Here is a 20,472-nt window from a genome sequence, read left to right on the forward strand (position 1 = left end):
TCAAGCACTTTTTAGCAATAACTGCAGTAAAAGGCTCTACAGTTCAACAGCAGACCTGCATAGGCCATAGCTCACTACAGAGCAAGCCTGGCAGCCTGTCAAAGCACTGCAGACTTGCCCTTTACTGATGGTGCCCAAGCCAGCCACAATGCCAATGTGATTTCACAGGTATTTACTGGCCAGCTGTTACCAGAAACAGCCACACTCAACCAAATCTGAGCAGTTAAGCTTCAAACACAGTTGAGATTTTTATTTTTGTATTATTTAAAATCAAACTTTTTTTTTCAACCCAGACAGCCAAACGTCTCTCCATCCTGGACTCCATGTCCAGCTTGCTTTAATAAACAGCAAACAATGTCCACTTTCTTTCTGTTACTGACCAGCCATTAAGCAATAGGAAGAAACAGTATTCACCACCTCCACTGTGCTGATCAAATTAGCAGGAAGAATTGAGCCTCTGGTAATTCACATGTCTCCACAGAGCCCATAAGCAATGAATTATAGCACCATTCAGCCTACCAGTTCTGCTTCTAGCCAAAATATCATAGTGGGGGGGGTCTCTCCATGCAGATTATTCAATTAATAATCCTTAATCAAAATAAGAGGAAGTGCTGTCTAATCAAGCCAATAGATAAAAACATGGATAGCTTTGTCCCATCGTTATTTCAAGTGTTATTAGTTTTTAATCATTTAGTAGTAAAAGTAAATACCACATTAAATCTGTAGATCTGAAAAGAAAGTAAAAGGGTGAAGAGAAACCTTGACACACATGAGACAATTTAAACTTATTTAGAAGAATAGTGCTGCATTGAATGTTAAGTGCAGACTGCACTTCACATTCAGACATTTTTGCTGGTGTTCATTAGGAATGCATTTGTGAGAAACCAGAAATGATTGTTACAAGTCCATCCATTTGCCTTCTGAAAACATTTTGGAAAAGGAGAATATCTGTAAATGGGTTCAACATCAATGACAGTTTTAACAAGTCAGTGCAGAGAACCCTGAAAGGTGTCAGCCCATAAGAGTGATTCTGTGGTGTCGGTGTTGTAACTGACCAATGAATATAGAGCAGTGAGCAAAAGAAAGCTCTAGAAAAGTTGGGACATTTCCTGGTATCAGTGAATTGTTTCTGTAAAAAACAGACTGTTGCCTCATAAAATAAGGTTAAAAATTCAAAAGAAATTAGTCAACAGCAGAGCATTCTTTAATTTTATAATTAAAGAAAGATGCTCATGTACAAAATACAAATGTCCATTTTCGTCTTCCATAGCATTGATTACTCAAATCAATTTTTAGAGAACAATAAAGGTAATGTTGAAATTTAAGAAGGAGCCATTAAAAGCTTAGATTTTCATAAAAGGGAAAATGAAAAATTAAATCTGACTTGATTGACAGTGACATGCAAAAAAAAATCTATTGAAAGAAACTTGTCTTTGTAATATTTTGAAAGGAAGGCTATCCCAGGCTGTGGAAGTGCTTTCCTCCATATGACATATTAAACCAAGGTTCAGACTTCTCGGTCATTAGTGATCCCACGGCTGTTTGTAAAGTAACATTGCTAACCCTTAGGTCCTGGCTAAATATTACTTTAGGCCAATACATGCTGGCCTCGCTAATTGCCTCCTTAGTTCAATTGATTAAGCTATTTCTCATTTCTCCACCTGAACCAGTGTTATGTGCTACAGTATGTGCTATGTGAAGAACGTCAGAATCTTATGGGATTTATTTTACAAATATTAGGAATAATTTATTACTACAATAAAATTGTTTTGTCCCTGTTGTATGTATTCTTCACTTGATCAGGACTGAATGATCAGGACATAGAAATTGATTGTGCCCCTTGTCACTGAATTCTGAAATATGTCCAGATCCTTTGTCTCTGTACCACCTGCTTGACATGCGCATTCCCTATCACGGCATAAGGGGGCAACACCCGTAGTCCCCTGCTTGTTTGTTTTAAAACCATCTAAATACAAAGCCAATTTGTGAACCTGCACGTTAATGTAAATGCCAATATCTAGAATAGGGCAACAGGAGAAAGTTAAGATGCAAGAAACTCTTTCTCCCATTGGACATAATGTATATGTTCCAAAGAAGAGCTCGTTCTAACACCATGATCACAGTTTCATGCTCACTGGCATCACACCTCTGCCAGCCCACTTCAATTTCGGCCCTGTAAGTCTCAAAACCCCAGAGAAGGATCCTCTACAACTCCTAACTCTGTCTGCTTTTCAAAAGCTGAACCCCCTATTTGACTCACATGTTGCCTGTTTTTGCTGCCTGCTCGCACGCACTGGTTTGCGTGCAGGTGAGCTTCATTCTCAACACGCACAAGATTTTTCCATGGAGTCAGCTCTGCTCCAGCCCGGCAGCAGCCCGCTGAACGCTTTCCTACCCTGCAGACCTCTGGCAGGGGTTCCTGCTCTCAGCCCCTGTCCTGTCAGCACCGCGAGGGGGACGGTGTTTATACAGGAGAGACGCCATTCACGGCGATCGCTAGGCAGCCCCGATCAAAACAAACTGGGGGCTGTGAAACAACGCCTGGACCCAAAAAGACGGGCTTTAAAATTAGCAGTGCTTAATTATGACAACATTAAAATGAATCCCATTTCCTATTTGCATGTGAAAATCTGGGAGGCGAGTCCGTAATGCTTAATAGAAGCCAAGACAAACAGCCGATGGCTGCACAGCTACAGGGTCACGATGGGGAGGCCAGAAGTTTCAGTTTTAACGTCCCAAGGCAGAGAAATAAAACCCAAATCTTAAACTCCAGTTTGTCTTAACTGTTTTTCAAAACATGAAACAACTTTGTCATGTCCCTTACTTTTGTATGACGTCCCATGCGTCTACGTCATCGTCACAAACCATCCGAAGCAACGGCCATCCACAGAGCGGATCTGGAAAGGTGACTGGGCTCCAGTTGAAGGAGTTACTGCTGTTCGCTTGACCCTCAACAGCGAAGTGAATGACTTCATCAGGTGAACTGAATGTGCCAAGGCAGTTAAATTAAGTTAAATTGGCAATCTGCACATCCTTTGGCTCAGTAACATGTAATTTGTAGGAATGATGAAAAGCGACTGGCATGGGACAGCACAGCGGTGGGAGACCACTGAGAGTGGATTTCAAGGTCACATGTGCTGGATAAGCAGCTGCTATGATTTAGTAACAAGAGAATACGTAGTGCATATCAGTAAGAGCCTGCATTTCAGTGAATGCTTTCCAAATCCCACAATTTGGGACCTGTAAAAAGCTGCAAAAATTTCAATTGTCTGATTGCAAAACAATATTTACTCTCTGCATTTTTACCGCCTGGGATTTTATGGTCATGCTTTCGTCAGATTCCGTGAAATCCCTGAAAGAAACTTTGCCTATGACCTGCATTGTAAAAAAAAAAAAATCATTAATGGAAGATTTCTCAATTTCTCACATTAGTGTTCCTTTTTTAATGCCAGCAGCCATGTCACCCTGCAACTTACAATCAGCAACCCACTAAAGCTGAGCCCTGCGGTCCATGTGGGTCAAATGCCCCAGTATAGTGACGGTGACACTAGACTGTAAACAAGCGCTGTCTTTTGGATGAGACGTAAAACCAAGGTCCTGACTCTCTGTGGTCATTAAAAATCCCAGGGTGTTTCTCGAAAAGAGTTGGGGTGTTACCCCAACGTCCTGGCCAAATTTCCCATGCCTCCTAATAATCCCCCTCTATGAACTGGCTACATTACTTTGTTCTCCCCCCCCCCCCTCTCCGACAGCAGGCGGAGCGATGTGCCGGTTGGAGTATTCTTGGTCGCATTTAATGGCAACGTCAGCTCAAAGATTTGGTTCAAACCACCAAATGGAGACGGGCGTGCCGACAAGCAGACCCTGCTGATGCGGGATTAACGCTAGGATGAGAGAGAGTGTTCCTTTTTTAACAAAGTGCTCCTAAGCATCGATTTTACCACCCAGAGGAAAGTGCTTTGACATAAAACCTAATAACTCTATTTCTTCCCCGGCTTAGATATTTATCATCAGTCAAAAAAACAAAACGTGGTTCAGAAAACATTTCTAGATCTGACCAAGGACTGCTGCTCTGCCTGAAAGTGATCCTAAACCAGGAATAAGGTGATGGGGTTGCTTCTTTATGGGGATCCTCGTGTGGTTTTCAATAGCGTTTCCGATCAGTTTTGAAAGAAATGAAAGTGCGGCAGTGTGTAGTACTGCATACCTCCAGTAAACCTCCGCATGGTTAGGCACGGTGATCTGCCTTGGTCACTGCGCCACCCTCCACACAAACACAGCTGGTATCTCCGCAACCTCTGGAGATTGCAAAAGCCATGGAAACAATGGGAAACAATTCCATTGATTGGAGGGAAATTTGGAAAGAGCAAAATTTAGTCGACCGCACTAGCCTGGACACCAACACTCTCACAGAAAACGGCCGAGTGAGGTTAGGGCCTTTAGTTCAAATGGTCTCCCCTGGTCCACCAACACCTTTCCTACGGTTTGGCTTGAAAGCCCTCAGGTGCCAACAAGGCCCAGCCTTGTGCTACTGTAGTTTTCGTGCAAAAGCTATATAAACACAAAGGAGTCTCCACTTTAATGTTTCCTTTGGACATTCTGTTTCCATATTTACCCCTGAAGTTCCTGTATTTATATTTTCAGGTTTTCTGCCTTTCAACTGCGGACTTTGGTAAAGACTTGCTTATTGTAAAAGCTATAACTCAGTGTAGATCAAGTCCTGATTTATCTTCTGGCCAAAGGATGATCACATTCTGAAGCTCACTTATCTCCTGTGAGTAAGTGTTTCTGCACCTTTCACATGGGTAAAATGGGGACTCAAAACTTTACTCCTGCTGCAAACATTAGCAAAAGAACAACGATTACAAAATAAGGTAAGATTCTTATTGACACGATACAGTGTGCAACATGATGCATAAAGCTGGCCTGAGAAGGAGGATGACAAGCAAACAAGCTGCCCAGCCATGTTGTCAAAACCAATATCCTGCTTTCTTTCAAGAAACAGCTGGACGAACTCCTTGGGTCAATTACCCTTGAGTAACAACAGGGGCGAAATGGCTGCGAACGTTCAAAGACAAATTAAATCCGCTACCTTGGATCATCTGCAGAAGCTTGTGGTTGAAGGAAGGACAAAAACAGACTACTTCTCCAGCTCGTTGGAGAAAGACATGATGAGCCGCAGATTAAATTAAGTAACATTTCTTATTTAGGTTTCAAAATAAGCATCAGTGTGAGGCTTCCAATCCGCTCCCTGTCTGGGTGGTTATCTGCCTTCTGCCAAACAAGTTGTTCTAATCCATTTAGTATGCAGGCAGATTTCTGTGCTCTAATGAGACTCGATATTCAATCTGCATCAAGCATGTGTTCTACAAAACCATATAAAAAGCCAGCAATCTGTGTAAGTGCATATGACAGTATATCAGACCTGACATTCTGAACAAAATATTTCATATACGAGAAAAAGGGGAGATTGAGCAAAGGTTTTTTTTCATTATTAATATAAAAAATGTAAATTTTTAATTGCAGAGAAACTGAGCCAAATGGGCTAACCCTGCTCTAATTAGTTACATAATTAACTGGTATTCAAAAGGATCTAGAATCAGGCATCTCGTAATATGAAGGAGGCCAGGTGTTCCAAGCGTAATTTTGGTCCCATTTTCTTCTGCTCAGAAAGCAGTGAATAGAAAATTGGTTTGTTAGACTGTCCATGAATGAAGCAAGAAAATTGAATGAGTAATGCGCCAAAAAATGTTTCTTTCAATCCTCAGAAGAAAACATATTCATAATAATTGATGGTGTCACTATAAGATTAAATACAATTTCATAAACATTCATAAAGTACTAATACTATTTGCACTGTATCTTATGTACAGTATTTGTAGTAACAATATTTTTAACAACATGTACTGGATACAGTGTATATCTGTGTCTACATACTGTATCTACAACAGAAGTCAGTACTAGGCTTCATTCACTCTAAGCCAGAATCTGTGTGTTCGTGAAACCTGGCTCACAAATCCAACTTCAATTCAAACCTTTAATAATGACACAGAGTACACAGTGTAGCACATCTGCAGTAAGTCCTGATAGAGAGCCCCTCTATGATACCACAAGTCCTCCCATCTCCTACCCACCAGGTGCTTTTTTCAAACAAAACTGCACGTTTCAGAACGGAGAAGATAGCGGATCGTCACATTGAAGATAAAAAAGAAGGCTCTCAGAAAATGTCCAAAAACTATGAATGTGGTATCACGTGAAGTGGCAGCGCCATTATCCACTCATTAGTGATTTACAGCCTGGGTTCCAGCACCTGAATCAGGCTTTAAAATGACATCATTATTATTAGCAGAGCAGTTGGCTTCCTAAGAGGAAACTACATTTTCCTATCATCTGTCTCTCTATCTGCATGCAATTAGATTAAATCTCGCTCTAAAGTCATGACTCACATTTTAAATACATTCAGTAGTTCTGTGTGATATCACTCCAGACACACAGGGCAACAACGAGCGATAACTCTTGGCTGGGGTATAATTTTATTTGAACCTAATGTAGTTTAATATACATCAAGCCATGATCAATGAATTGCACATTATTCTGCCGTTTTCTCTGCTACTAGATTCCAGCTGTCTCCCTGCGAATGAGAATAACCAATCGCCCCAAAGAAGACAAATGTATAGCAAAAAGGTTATCAAGGCAAAACGACTACAAAGAACAGAGCCAATGACAAACATCACAAAAGAAATGCATACTTGCAATGTCGTAGGAAAAATACATCTTTTTAACTGATGTGCTTTTTCCTTGGCAATATGTACAGCAGCACTCCCACTCCTGTGAGTGACTCTCCTGCAGATTCTGCACAAACATTCCAGAACAACAGGACGGGCATCTGAATATTTCTGGGGTTCGCCCGCTACCTGGTGTGTTTCAGAATGCATCCTCACAGAAGTTCTGACCGTCTTCCAACAGGAGATCTTGCTGGAATACATCCACCGAGGACTGTCCAGCAGACTCCACACACCAGAAAGAAAATTTCACCCTGAAGTGGAACCATCAAAATAAACTATACTGACACTGTCCCACCTCTTTGTGATGACGTCTGAAGCATCACAGCAACAACTTGTCTACGATTTAATGGAATGTCTTTTCAAAGACAAAAGCTTACAAAGCACTCTCAGGCTGTCCTCCAGGGAAAAATGCTTCCTACTGTAGTTGCATTACAGTAGGGTATGTGCTCTGTTCCAGAATGGAACTGCCCAGAACCTCAGCAGAGCAATTCAAGAACACAGGTGCAAACATTCTGTGATTCTATTCTTTTCCCAGGGCATGTAAAAAATATATATTAAGAAAATAACCTACTGTATGTTTCACCTGACTCAAAATACCAGGCAACTTTACTGATTTTTCACTACATCACCTGAAGGCAAAGCTCCACAATTTGCAAAGCTTTGTGTTTAAAAAAAATAAGCCGAAAAAGTGTATTATTCAGGCCAAAACAATTATCAGAGTGATCAGGCAAGTCTTCAGCATAACGATATGGGCAAGAGATTAAAAAAACCTGTCAAACCGCTTGGACATAATAGTTAAAAATGAAGACTGAAACCAAACAAAGTACTGTTACAACTAACACACTAGAAAAAAAAACTCACTCTGAATACTGCACTGGGTTTCGGTCACCATTGTACAAAAAGGATATTATTGCCTTGCAAAGAGTTTCAACTTTAGGTAGAAACTGGAAGACACACAGAGATGTGTTCAAAAGCACGATGTTCCGGAATAGGCTGAACAATCCCATCGGATTCAATGAAAAATCCCTGACATTCAAAATCATTAGTACCTTTGCGACTTCATTTACAACACAGAAATAGGCCTGGCCATCATGCTACAAACAGGATACTGTGCTACAAAGACTATGGCAAAACAAAATGAACAAAAAATTCTACTGAAACAACAGAAAGAAAATGCCAGCCCCATCACAGTTCATTCCTTTTAAATTCATTCTTACCATACAGATGAGAGCAGTGTGTCTTCCCTTCATCTCTGCCAGCCTCTTTTCCTGAAAGACAGATAAAAATCAGGAAAATTGAGGAAGTTCATTTGAGTCCTTAAGATATGTATGAAACAATATACAGTACACAACTAATTTGTTACAAATGGCTTTAGTGTGAATCGTATCCGCTTATTATAACCAGAAGGTATCACTTACCACAGCACCTAATCGCTTTCCGGTTGCACATCTGCACCAACACAGACTACAGGAATTGCAAAAAAATTCATTTTTCATTCTTCTGTTCTTTGACTCAGGGTTTGATGATGAAACACTAAAGACTGAATTGCTCTGAGAGTGGTATCCATTCCCTGGGGAGACGGTAGACTTAGCTACTTCAATCTTCTTTCAAATTGACATTTTATAATGTAATTAATTCCCTTGAAATTAATGGGTGCCTTTTTATCCAACAAAGCAATGTTTAGCGTGTACGTTTTCTAATGGAGAAATTACAGCTTTCTGTCATCTGCGTTCATCAAGACCATCTGCTTCTGAAGAGCACTGCTGCCTGGCTGAATTCCGGTACCACAGGCATAGGGTTCTTCTAATAACAGGAAGCCAGGCTTCTCCATCTTTCAACAATTTAAAGACCTTCTGGGAAAAGGCGCATGAAGCCAACATCTTGAAATAATTTGCAACGAAGAGAGAGTTAAGATCATTAAACAAATTACTAGAAATTAACAGTGGTCAAATTATCTGGAAAACAAATGGCACCCAATAAACATACATTTCAGTGAAATTAGAGAGGGAGGAGAGAAAAATTTGCATTGAAGTGGTAAAAAATGCCACACTCTACTCTGATCACTGATGATTCCTCTACGCTCACTGTCAACTCAGCAGACCTGAACATCAAGGATCAAGGGTGCAGAGTTAAAACTTGTACTGTTCCTGCAATCGTAACCACACAACAGTTCCAAAAACCCCTACTGTATGTATTTTAAAAAGGGAGAGAGCGAAGCAACTGGAAACACACTTACTGTATAGGTTCTGGCTCCTGTTCATTTTGCTCTTTGTTTCCACTCTCTGTTTATCCCCCCTCATGCCTGTACTACAGTCATTACCAGAACAAACTTTTAGTTAGCGAACAGAGGCCAGGGTTACCAGAGCCACTCCAGCCCTGCTAAACACATTTAATGTTGGGATTTCATGTGCCACACACCCAGGGAATTTAAAATGGTAAGAGAAAAGAAAAGGGCACCCACAACGTTTTCATGTAGACACATTAATAATGTTGATAAAGGATAAGGCAAAGGTACTGTGTACTGTACCAAGATTCACATCAGCTGGCTAAAGGGGTCCAAGGTGTATGTCATTTCAGTGCTTCAGGCAACAATACCATGCAAAATAATAAAACCACTTTCCCTCTGCTACAGGACCTCTGCTAAAGGGAGGGAGGGACAACTGCCTTTTTTCTTGGTGTGTTTCTTGCAGGCTTCCGTTCCTATAAAGCTGCCATTGTGCAGAATCTGGGCATCACCTTTATTTGCAGAAATCGGGGATGATTGACTTCACTCTGTGATAACGTTTTGTTACCTGAAAACAAATGTCAACAACTGGCGAGCGGTGACAAAAGAGAGCCCAGAAGGCAGAGATCAGGTACCGGCAAACAAACACTGCCACCAGTCCAGAAGGCTCCTTGTAATTATTCACTCTACCTTGCAGCTCAACAAACTCCAAAATGAAGAGTGCGTGATTAATATTTCACAATTATCTTTTAAATGTCATTTCATCTAACACATGGTCTGACACAAAGCACATCAGCCGCTCAAAACAGCAGTCGTGATCTTGATTAACCAGGTTGAATAAGAGAAGCTGTACCACACCATCAGATGGACCGAACCCCTATACCAACTTTGATTTATCCAAAGATATCTTCAAGAATACTACAAATAAAGAAATGAACATACCGGAAGGAAAAACCCATCATTACTAAGGTGCTACATCAGCTTCCAAAAACAAATGATTAATATACAAGGAGGGATGACCTAACCTGCACATGTGACAGGTCGCAGTCTGCCCATATCCAGCGCACTGTTTATGGACAAAGGTGGACTGCTCTGCACACCTGGAAAACCCATCAGATCCAAGTAGGAGACGTTTATTCCCTGTTTAGTCCCTTTTCATGTTTTCTTTGCACTGAGTCAGAAAAGGAAAGTTTGGACAATTAGCCATCAAAAGGTTTGCTGGGGGCTTATTATTCTGTCTCTCTACTAAATTTTCTATTGTAACATGTGAGTGCCACTACTGTATAATTATATAATACCCTTCCGGCTTGGGAAACTGCTGTTTCTAAACTGTATTCACATGAACCTTCAAGTGTTACAAAGGTTTTGACAGCACGTCATGACACAAAAGAGCAAATATTGATGTACAGTATGTACTGTATAAAAATCACTATCCTGCTCTTAAAGAAACGGAAGAGCTAAAAATATTTAGTGTAAAATCCCAGCAGATAGTTTATAATATTATCCCATTTCTAAATCTGGGAAAAACAATAGTATCCCACCCTACATACCCAAGCAATATTTCAACAATGACCAACCACTGAATATTGTAAAAGTCCAATTTCTATATACTGTATATACAGTAAACACTGAGGCAACAAACACTCAACAAATGAGAATTGAAAAAAATACCAATTGTTGCCTTTTTAATGCCTTATTGCAGATATTCTCTTAACAAGGGTGTTTCAATAATCTCATCTGAGTCTTCACTGTCTATTCCATGCTAATGGCATAGCATTTTCTTAAAGAGCTAGAAACAGCACACTCCACACTAACATGAAAGAAATGAAAGCAAGTGCAGTACACTATATTGTATGCACCCAGTCTGAAATCAAAACCCGGAGCTGTAAGGAATCAGAGCTACAGCAACTGCCATGCCCGATTCTGATTCAACATACAACGAGTTCATACAATATAATATTGTAGTCTGAAGGTGACTCAGTCTGCCCTAAATAATTAAAACTGAAAGACAGCAAAGACAAAACTGCCCTATTTGTACTGCATACAGATCAGGTGACAGGAGTGAATTTGAACTAGTTGTTATTAATAAAATGGGACTGAAGAACAGTGACCAGCTTCATTTTCCCTTTGGTGTTTTCTGAAAATCATGGCAAATATTTTCAGATTTCAAGGCCAGTCACAGCAAAACCCATCAGCACAGACATCTCCCTTCAGAGACAACTGCAGTTGCAGCCCTCCCCCCCTGCTCCTCCAATGTCAGAGCACTTCTGAACCCCAACATTCCCGGCTGACCTAGGGAGTGCAGATGGGCCTTTGATGCTTTTTTTCTGGATCCACAACTTCAAAGGCCTTTGCAACTGCCTTGCTCTACAGATCACCAAATACTGACATTTAAACAGAATTGTCTCCCACCTCAGGGGGAGAAAGGAAGGGAATTTCAAATCCTTCCACATTTTGTACCAGGACACCCTATTTCCCAGCCTCCTCTCTGGCCCGTCTCCTCTTACACATGACTATTCCAAATGCAAAGTGAGGCGTTCAAACCTACAGCACATAAAAACAAGAAAATAAAACTCCAGCATTCTCATCTGGTGACTGCATTTGCAACTGGACAATGAAAGACTGTGCAGAAGAGCTCTGTAGCACACAAAGGAGACGGCATCAAAGCTGTCACTTGCAGACTAGCTTGCCATTTTTTACTCTTTCTATAATCAATGGCCAGAGGGCTGTTATCAGATGCCTTTTTTCTTTTTTAAGCACTGAACTATTATTCATACCTCAATGCCACACCATTTCCTGGAGTTCAGCTCTTGTCTAGCAGCTCCAGAGGCTCTTTGTGTAACAAATTCAACACATGGTGTCCATACCACAACAGCAGCACACTCTCCAGGCGAGCTCACTGCAGAACACAAAGCAGCCCGAGGCTGAGGCACTGTTCACATTTCACCACAGGCTGACGTGACATTATGGACATAATGCATAACTTAATGCATTATGGACATAACTTAATGCAGTCCAGCAAAGGCACTTGGGAATTACAGTCTGCTGAGCTGTGCATGCCTAAGACTGGACATAAAAACTTGTTGTTTTGAAAGGTATAAGAATAAATGAGACAGGTGAAAAAAGTGCTCAACTGCTCTTGAAAAACAACATCCACTCTATCCCAGCTTAATTCATTTCAGGTGTAAGGAGATGTACATACAGTAGGGTCTTACACAGTATAAAAACAATAACAATTTACTCACACTTACTACATTATTTGGAATACATTTGCACATATAGAAGCATGACATTACAAAATATTAGGCAAACGTGTATTAAGGTATTTTTGCTTTATCAGCGACGATTTGTACAAAACCCTGCAGCTCTTAAAGTTTAAAGTGCAGTGGTAGTGGACCAGGTCAATGACCATATACTATGCTTCTACTAAACTTACTACGAAAGAATTAAAAAGCTTTCACTCTGTGTTTCCATAAAAAGAATTCTACTAGTAGAGTTAAAAATCTTCCTTTTCCCCCAAAGTTATGAAACTCCCAGATGAACAAAGTGGGACCAGTGATCAGATTTGAGAGGATTACTGACAGCTTTGCTGTTGAAAATCTGTTACATAAGGAAGCAACGCTTTGCAATTTTCACTGGCTTATATGGTGCTGCCATACAAGGAACATGTTTTTAATCAGTGTCCACTGACTAATCCTCCTGGAATTCTGCGCCTACTCTGGTAGTATCAGTATCAAAGAAATCCTTATTTTAATAAGCAGGTTGGTTGATTCTAAGGAGAGAAGGAGTAGAAGATGCAGGAGCTGCAAAAGAGGACCATCATGATCATGAAGGGACAATCGAATCTACTACCAGCTAGAAATTTTGAATTAGAGGTGCAGGCAGGATGGATCGCAAGATAGCTCCTGCACTGTAATTTGACTCGTGGAAGAGCTAGTGAAACAAAATGTCAAAATACTGTAAGTCCACTAAAAATGTTTATTTTGATCAGATTGTGGTGCATGGCAATAAAGCGTAGTTTCTCGAGAGAGAGAGAAACAGAGTACCACTCCCTACAGCGTTCACGGCACTCCTGGCATGTGGATCTCTGCAAAGAAAGAAATCCGCTTCACTTCCTCTCTTCTCTCCCTTCTTCCAGTGCTAGTGAAACTGCCTGTGGCTTAGGCTGTAAATATTTATGAAGAGCTATCACAACTTTCTCAGTCACAGGTCTGATCTGTGAAACCCCAGCCATTCATTTGCTGAAAAACACACAGACTTCCAACAGACAAGAAGAGAAAAGACACATGGACACTCAGTACTTTACTATATAAAGATGCAAATCTTATATCAAATTAAATTATGACACGAAATATACAGTATGAATGCCAAATGAATTTCATCATTTCCATTTAATTTTAATTAAAAAAATTAAAACCTCACCCAGTTTCAAACCTAACACCTTAGTACTATTACACACTTTACATTTATAGGTTACTGTAAATAATGTAGATATAAAGAAAAATGTGTTCATCCTAATCCTCCAGTTTAACTTTCTCCTCCTTGATGAAAACCCCATATAATACCGGACAACTTGCCTTCAACACCCTGCTATTATTTACCAGTTTCAAACCTCATATTAAACCCTGATAATAAAAATAGACATGGAGTGTTTTCACCAACTGAAAGAAATACTTTCATGTTCCTCTTTAAGACAACTGTGGATCCTATTAACTTAAACCGATAGGTTTCTCCTAGCAAAACCTGCATTGCTCTGACCTCTCCACTGCAGCATGCAGGAGGAACTGATTTCACGTCAAGCAACCCAGATCAGCCTCAGGATTCAACAGTAGCACTCACACGTCTGCCTGAAGCAGGACAAATTTACATACTATACTGCCTCACATAACTTGAAAGTCACATTGCACACATATTCAGTAAAAGGATCTGAAAGAGGACAATTCTCTGCTGCCGCATCTGTAAATCACGACCCTGCATCCTGGATTCAATGAAGACAGCGCTGCATATCCTCTCCCAGGACCTGTAATTTGTTGCTGGACAGGGGGCCAGCTGCCCCGACTGCTGTTTGACAGAGGGGAGGAACGGACGCACAGCAGCGCTGAGGCAAGAGAGGGGGAGAGTGTGGAGCTACCCAACTCCAGACTGACACCATCCTTCAGTTCCTGTTACTGGGTTGGAGCACAGTGCAGTCAGTTGATGAACTGAGCTTATTTTAAATTCCTTATCCTGCAGTTATTTTTCAAACTTTTATGCAAGTGATAATTTTTTAGGTGTGTTAAAATTTGTTTTACATTTGGTAAAAAATATGTAAACAAGTTTTTACATTTGTTTTCCTTACCGCCTTGTATATTTGGGTTTACCAAACATCCACTCATCCTTCAAAAAGTCAGTTATTCCTAGTAAGAGTCACACTAACTCATAACCCATCCTGAAAGCTTAGGAACAAAACTGAACTACACCCAAGGACAAGGCTGAACTACCCTAGCCCAAGGACAGACTGCAACCCAGGGCAGAGTAGGTCTACAACCCTGGCAGGGTCAGTCTACACTCCAGATAGGATGCCAGCACACTGCATCCAAACCAGCATGTCTCTGGACTTTGGGAGGAAACTGGTGCACCCAGAGAAAATCCACACATACTGTACAAAACCGTTTACTTCCCCGGCCCACCAGAAGCCATTTCCAATTAGAAGGATGTGTCCTTCAACATCTTGCATTATTTTGGAAAGTACTGTATAGAGAGTACAGGCCTTGCTCTGGGTTTGAGTTCAAGGTGAGATCCTTAAAAAAATTCTCTCAATGCCTCTCTCTTCTTTGGTAAAATAAGAACCCCATAAAATAGAAGGATTTTCCTTGGGTTTTTTTTTTAGACTTTGATGCAAAGCAGTCCCTTATGTCTTTTCGTCTTTGACATTATACACAGTGAACACATGGCCTATTGACACACACACCCACTCACACATACCAGACACAAGACTTTTCACATCTCCATACACACAGTGCCTTCTACATTTCCATACGCACATCCCACTCTCATAGTCGCCTCGTCTTACACACACCCCATTCACACAACTTGAACACACAGCAGACACAGTGACGTCTACATCTCCACACTCACCTCCTCAAAAGTGGTCATTTCACATGATAAACAATCAGCACAGATCCAGAAATGTGTTTGTCACATCCTGTTAAATCCAAAACCCAAGGTTTTAGCTAATTAACCATAGTCCAACCACTTGCCTTCTGGGAAATGTTGCTTCTGTCATGTAGGACTACATGCTTTTGCGATCAAATTTACAAATGTTAATATAAATGTTAATATTAAATGTTACATTCTTGGCCCATAACACACTCAGCTGCCTACCTTGCCTGGTGTTCAATTAATGTCTGAAGTTACTGTATTTAATAAAATGTCACTCTGAACTCCAGAGGGCAATGAATGATTTTCACTAGTTCTAGTGAAGACTCTGTGACTACAGGAAACTACCGTTTAAAGGAAGGGGAGGTAGTCACAAAAAAACAAAAACAAAGAGCCCCTATGACCCCACTGGGACTGAGCACACATTTCACAGTCCCTGGTGCAGTAACTGGCTTGTTGTCCCAGACTGAAACTGCAAAACAGAACTACTAATAAAAGCAGAACACCCATTCAGGCCTGCATTTCAGTGTTTTTCAAACTCAGTTCATTAGAAAGAAAAACCACACTGTAATGGTAATTATGCAATCTGGATAAAGTATAACTGAGTTATTTTAGCCTGGCATTAACTGCCATATCAAAATGTTTTAAGAGCCACAGTCAAAAATATAAGCAGGTCTATAGGCCAGGGTTTACAGCATCATATCATGATCTTTTTTCTCCAGTTTCTATACATACAAACATTGCTATTTAGAATTACCTAAATCTTATTTAACTTAAATTAAAGCAGTTGCTTCACAAACTTAACCCTTGTTTAAAAGGACCTTATTAAAAAAAACAGGCAAATATTGACACAATAGTCCCACACAGCCTAGTGCCAGGTCAGAAACACTCAACCACACATACATTTTCACACTGTTCTGAAGCGGACAGTTGCACAAGAGAGTGATATTTTGCACCCTATCTTTGAAGTTTGCTCTGCACCAGTTCAGAGACGTTTGTTGCTTTACTCAAATGAAAATGTGGCTCTGTTCCTGTGTGAGCTCATTCTCCTGGGATCAGCCAGTGCCTGAAAACATGGGGGCCCATGTGTCCCCAACTGCACGTGTGGAATACCAGGACGCCTTAACTTAACTCTTAACTCATAAAAAACAGTTACAAGGCTTAAACTGCAAAAAACATTTAGACTACTTTATAAGAAATGTTTTATCCAAAGCCATTTAAAAAATATTTTAACATATTTTCCTTGTTACTTAACAAATATTGATACTGTAGATCAGTTGTGCCTGCCCGTTAATTTTCCACTGAAAACCTGTCAGACAGCAAAGCCATCTGCAGGACTAGAGCTCTAGAATCCAACAGGCAGCTATAACGTGCTTGTGCCACTATATAACCTACAGTACCTACACCGCTTTCCAAACAAGCCCCAGTAACAGTGGCACTACTGTTTTCATTAACGAGCGTGGAGGACCTGTTTTTTCATTGGCTACTTTCATTTCCTGTAATTATCAGAGAGGAAGCGCAGGTTAAAGGTTCACCTAATACCGAAGAAGTGGTCCATATGTAATTATGTCTGGTAGACGTGTCCTTGGGGTAAAATGAACAACCTTAAGGCAGTGGGATAATTTCTACAATCTTCTAGGGTTGAAAGGGAGAAGGTTCCGAAGCTGACATTTGGGAAAACTTAAGGACCGCAGGGGCAATGCAAGAAAATAGCGGTTGTATGCAGAAGCCCCACCACCGCAGCTGGTTCTTCCTCCTCCTTTGCTTTCTCTGAGGATAAATACGCAGGCCAGAAAGGAGACACATGAGGAAACAATCAAATGGACATGCAGGATATGCTCAGGCTGGTGAACAATGGCTTTATTAATCAATCCAACTGATGCTTAATTGCTAAATTACTGTAAGCTGACATTAGAGAAGAAGCAGATGTAACCAAGTTGTTCAGCTCCTATCATTCGTGGTTCATTATTGACTTTGTAAACATGAGTGAAACACCTTTCTAGAGCCATCATCCTTACTTGCAAAAGGCAGACTCGGTTAATGAGTAAGGAGAAGTGACTGAATGATACATTGTTGAAATAATATGAATAAAACAGAAATTAACTAACTGTATCTGTTTATTCACCTTATCTTTGCTCAGTTCCCAAAACACCCATTTAAAAAAGTCCATCAAAACTATGACAGTAGAATAAAGCCATGACAAAAAGCACAGAAGGATTAATGGTGCTGACTCACAGTGTACACATCTTTGCAAACACTGACACATGTACAATGGCTATTTTATTCAGAGTAAATACTGTGGAACACCAGGGGCCTGAAGTCTTTTGTGCTTCTTCTCACTTTCCTAAGTTAGAGTAGTAGCAGAGAAGCAGAGGCCCCACTGGAGGGTGTTCAAAGTTTATATTTGCTCTAGTGCAAACTGCTTGTTTCTTCCAGCTACAAATAAACGACTTCTAATTTGCTTAAACACTGTAGAATTTGCTATTTTCGGGACAAGTGGGCTGAAAAAGAATGGAAACGTTTAAGTGAGACAAACAAAATCACAAACACCTTCCCAACTAATCCATCTTGCACAAGTCACATGTTTATCCTTTCAGCTTTTGCAATACAAGGATATCCACTTAGCTGTGAACAGCAGAAAACAGCAACAGCCAACCTGCTGGTATCTGTAACTTCAGTCCCCTGCCCTACAGTGAATACTTTGCTTAACCGATTCCGGTCTTCACTGTTTTATGACCATGCTGTCTGGTCACACAAACACATGAAATCTACATCCAAGTCTATTCCATTTCCAAACGAAGCATGCAATGGAAAGACTGGATTTAGATCACAGTGAATTACAGCCTAATCTCCCGTTAAAGGCACAAAGGTATGGCACTGCATCATTCTTTGTGACTCTAGATTGACTGCAGACCATTCTGGTTTAATTCAAAGAGGGTCAAGGTGCATCTGAATCTGCTGCTGCCCTCAAACTGTAAACACACCTCTAAAACACTGCAGGCTTCACCAGAGCTATGGGAGACGATGTACTGTAGCTGAGTGGAAGAAGGCTGTGTCTTTGAAGACCATTTAAGAGCAATACTCTCAATAATGGGCAATAGTGCAAAACTGAAGGAATGCTAAGTAACAGGCTTTTAAACAGATGTCTGTGAGCAGGTCAAAACCTAGTCTTGGCCACTTCCGCCTTCCTACATTATGTATAAATGTTACACATCTTGCAAACTCATTTCCCTCCCCCCACTCCTTTTCACCCTAGCTGCAACTCTCTGGTTCATCCCAGATTAAAAGAGAGGTCTGACCTCCTTACAGACAGATTGTCAGTCTCCTCAGCCAGGCACGTTTCCCTAATAAAGCTTACTACTCAAAACACAATTCTTCTCTGCCTTAATTCAGGTTTGAAATATACAGTAGTATGCATTAGACTCAGAGCTGTGGATCCACCAAAATCTCAAGCAGGAAATTTCCTTCTAACCCAAAGCAAACACAAATGTTCCCTACAGCACAAACACCACCTGCTGTTCCATGGGGTCCATGCTGCTCACAAAACTCAAGGGCACTAACTGTCAAGGTCTCAAGCAGATCCCTGAAACTCTCTAGGCAACCAGGGGCAACTTAATGAGTCCCTGAAACCATGGTTAATAAATTTATTTAGAGTAGTAATCCAAGTCAGAACTACTATTATTAGTTCAGGTCAAAGCCAGAAACAGACTAATTTCCTGAGATGTAGCGTCTTGATTTTTAACTCAGTTTTCCTGATGGTAATTGACTTTTAGGAAAATCCCCCAGCTGAGACAGATCTTAGTCTTACTGTATGTGAAACAGGTTATAGCAAAATTGGGGAAACAGCTGTCCTAACCACTAACCACTGACAACACTGACCAGAGAGAGCTCACACTGCCCCAGTACAATTAAGCATTCAGATCCAATTCACATCTAAATTAGAGATTTTGTAATCAGAAACAAATCAAAGTTTTGAGACAAATAACAACCAAAACAGTTTGAACACGTCTTAGTTAAATCAGTGATAATTACAGGAGTAAGATATTGAAGAAATCCAAGACACCGCACATCCTTTTGAATGAACAGGAGGGAAAGGGACAATGAACCTTGAACAAAGTTTATGTCAAACACTGTCCTTTGTTTTGACTTGATTCTTGCTTTGGCTCAGTTCCTGCTTAAAACTCATTATTGCCTGAAGCATAAGTAAAGACAACAGGAGGAAAGGTTTACTTTAGCTAAACTCTACCAGTTATGTGAGTGCCCCCAACAACTAATCATTTACACTGTTCTAAAACATAGTGCTAAATAGAAAATTTTTAGAAGGTTATGCTATCACAAGAGCTTCCATAATTTTGTTTAGGAAACTGATTCTAAGCAGAATGAGGTGACATACTTTGAAACCCAGAGGCACACTAACTTCAAATAAATTAAATTTCTACAAGGGCTAAGACAAAACACACACAAGTGAAACAGCCCATCATTGTTGGGGCTGAAGCTCTGAAAGGCAGCCTTTGTAGATTTTAACAGGGTGTTGGGAGCAGCAAAGCAGTGCCTGCAGGCAACAGGACTTTCACTCAGCTCGGCGGGGCATTAACACACCGCTCTCCAAATGAAAGCTCACACAGTTCAGACTGTTCTCTCCAATCGGAGGATTCGCCACAGGCTTACAGCTCCAGACAAGTTTACACTCCTGTTTTTCCCTGGTTAACTGGCTACTCTATAGGCTGAAGAACCTGCTGAACCTTCTTTTAAAAATTGAACATCTTCCAGTTTTACGCAGACACAGACCTTTTTTCTGTTCTACAAAGATGAAAAGAGCTACCTACAGTAGGCACAATAAAGACTTTTAACAGGGAGAACAAGACATCACAAAGCCAGACTGTAGCTGATAAAAATGCTTCTGATAAATATATACTGTATGTAAAGGAAAGCCACAGCTTTATTTGATTTAACCATTATACAGTACATGTGTGACTTCATAGCTTATAGTATGTGCTATTGTGCATACATTTAGAGCACACCTGTTCTGGATTTTTGAGACAATGCAGTTTCTGCTGAATCTGCTTTATATAGACCAAACATGTTAAAAGAATGTGCATTACCAGAACTTCACTGACAAAAATCATTCATGGACTGGTCATTGATTTTTAATCAGTATTGTTGTGTTGTTAGTTGTTACTGGTGTAAATACACAGGGGATGAGAATGTAAGATCCACACATGAGGCTCCCCACTAGATTGCTACATAACAGTCTGGATCTGTCACTGATAAACATGTCTTCCTGCCTTACTCACAGATTTTCTCAAATCATTTAACAAGCATCAG

The 20,472-nt window shown here is 40.5% G+C and overlaps 1 protein-coding gene across 4 annotated transcripts in view; it reads right to left on the reverse strand.

The window, feature by feature from the left end:
• bmpr1ba (bone morphogenetic protein receptor type 1Ba) overlaps positions 1 to 20,472 on the reverse strand; it is a 159,904-nt gene that overhangs the window by 131,427 nt on the left and 8,005 nt on the right. For 2 of the 4 annotated variants that reach the window (XM_088628616.1, XM_088628613.1), the window contains exon 2: positions 8,003 to 8,053. The gene's annotated coding sequence lies outside the window, so the exon portion shown is untranslated. Of the gene's footprint in view, positions 1 to 6,914; positions 6,939 to 8,002; positions 8,054 to 8,203; positions 8,224 to 20,472 lie in introns of those variants that run through there. The other 2 variants (XM_088628614.1, XM_088628615.1) reach the window with 2 other exon arrangements.

This window comes from Lepisosteus platostomus, chromosome 4 (genome assembly GCF_059453375.1).
Source record: "Lepisosteus platostomus isolate fLepPlt1 chromosome 4, fLepPlt1.hap1, whole genome shotgun sequence".
Taxonomy (NCBI): Eukaryota; Metazoa; Chordata; class Actinopteri; order Semionotiformes; family Lepisosteidae; genus Lepisosteus; species Lepisosteus platostomus.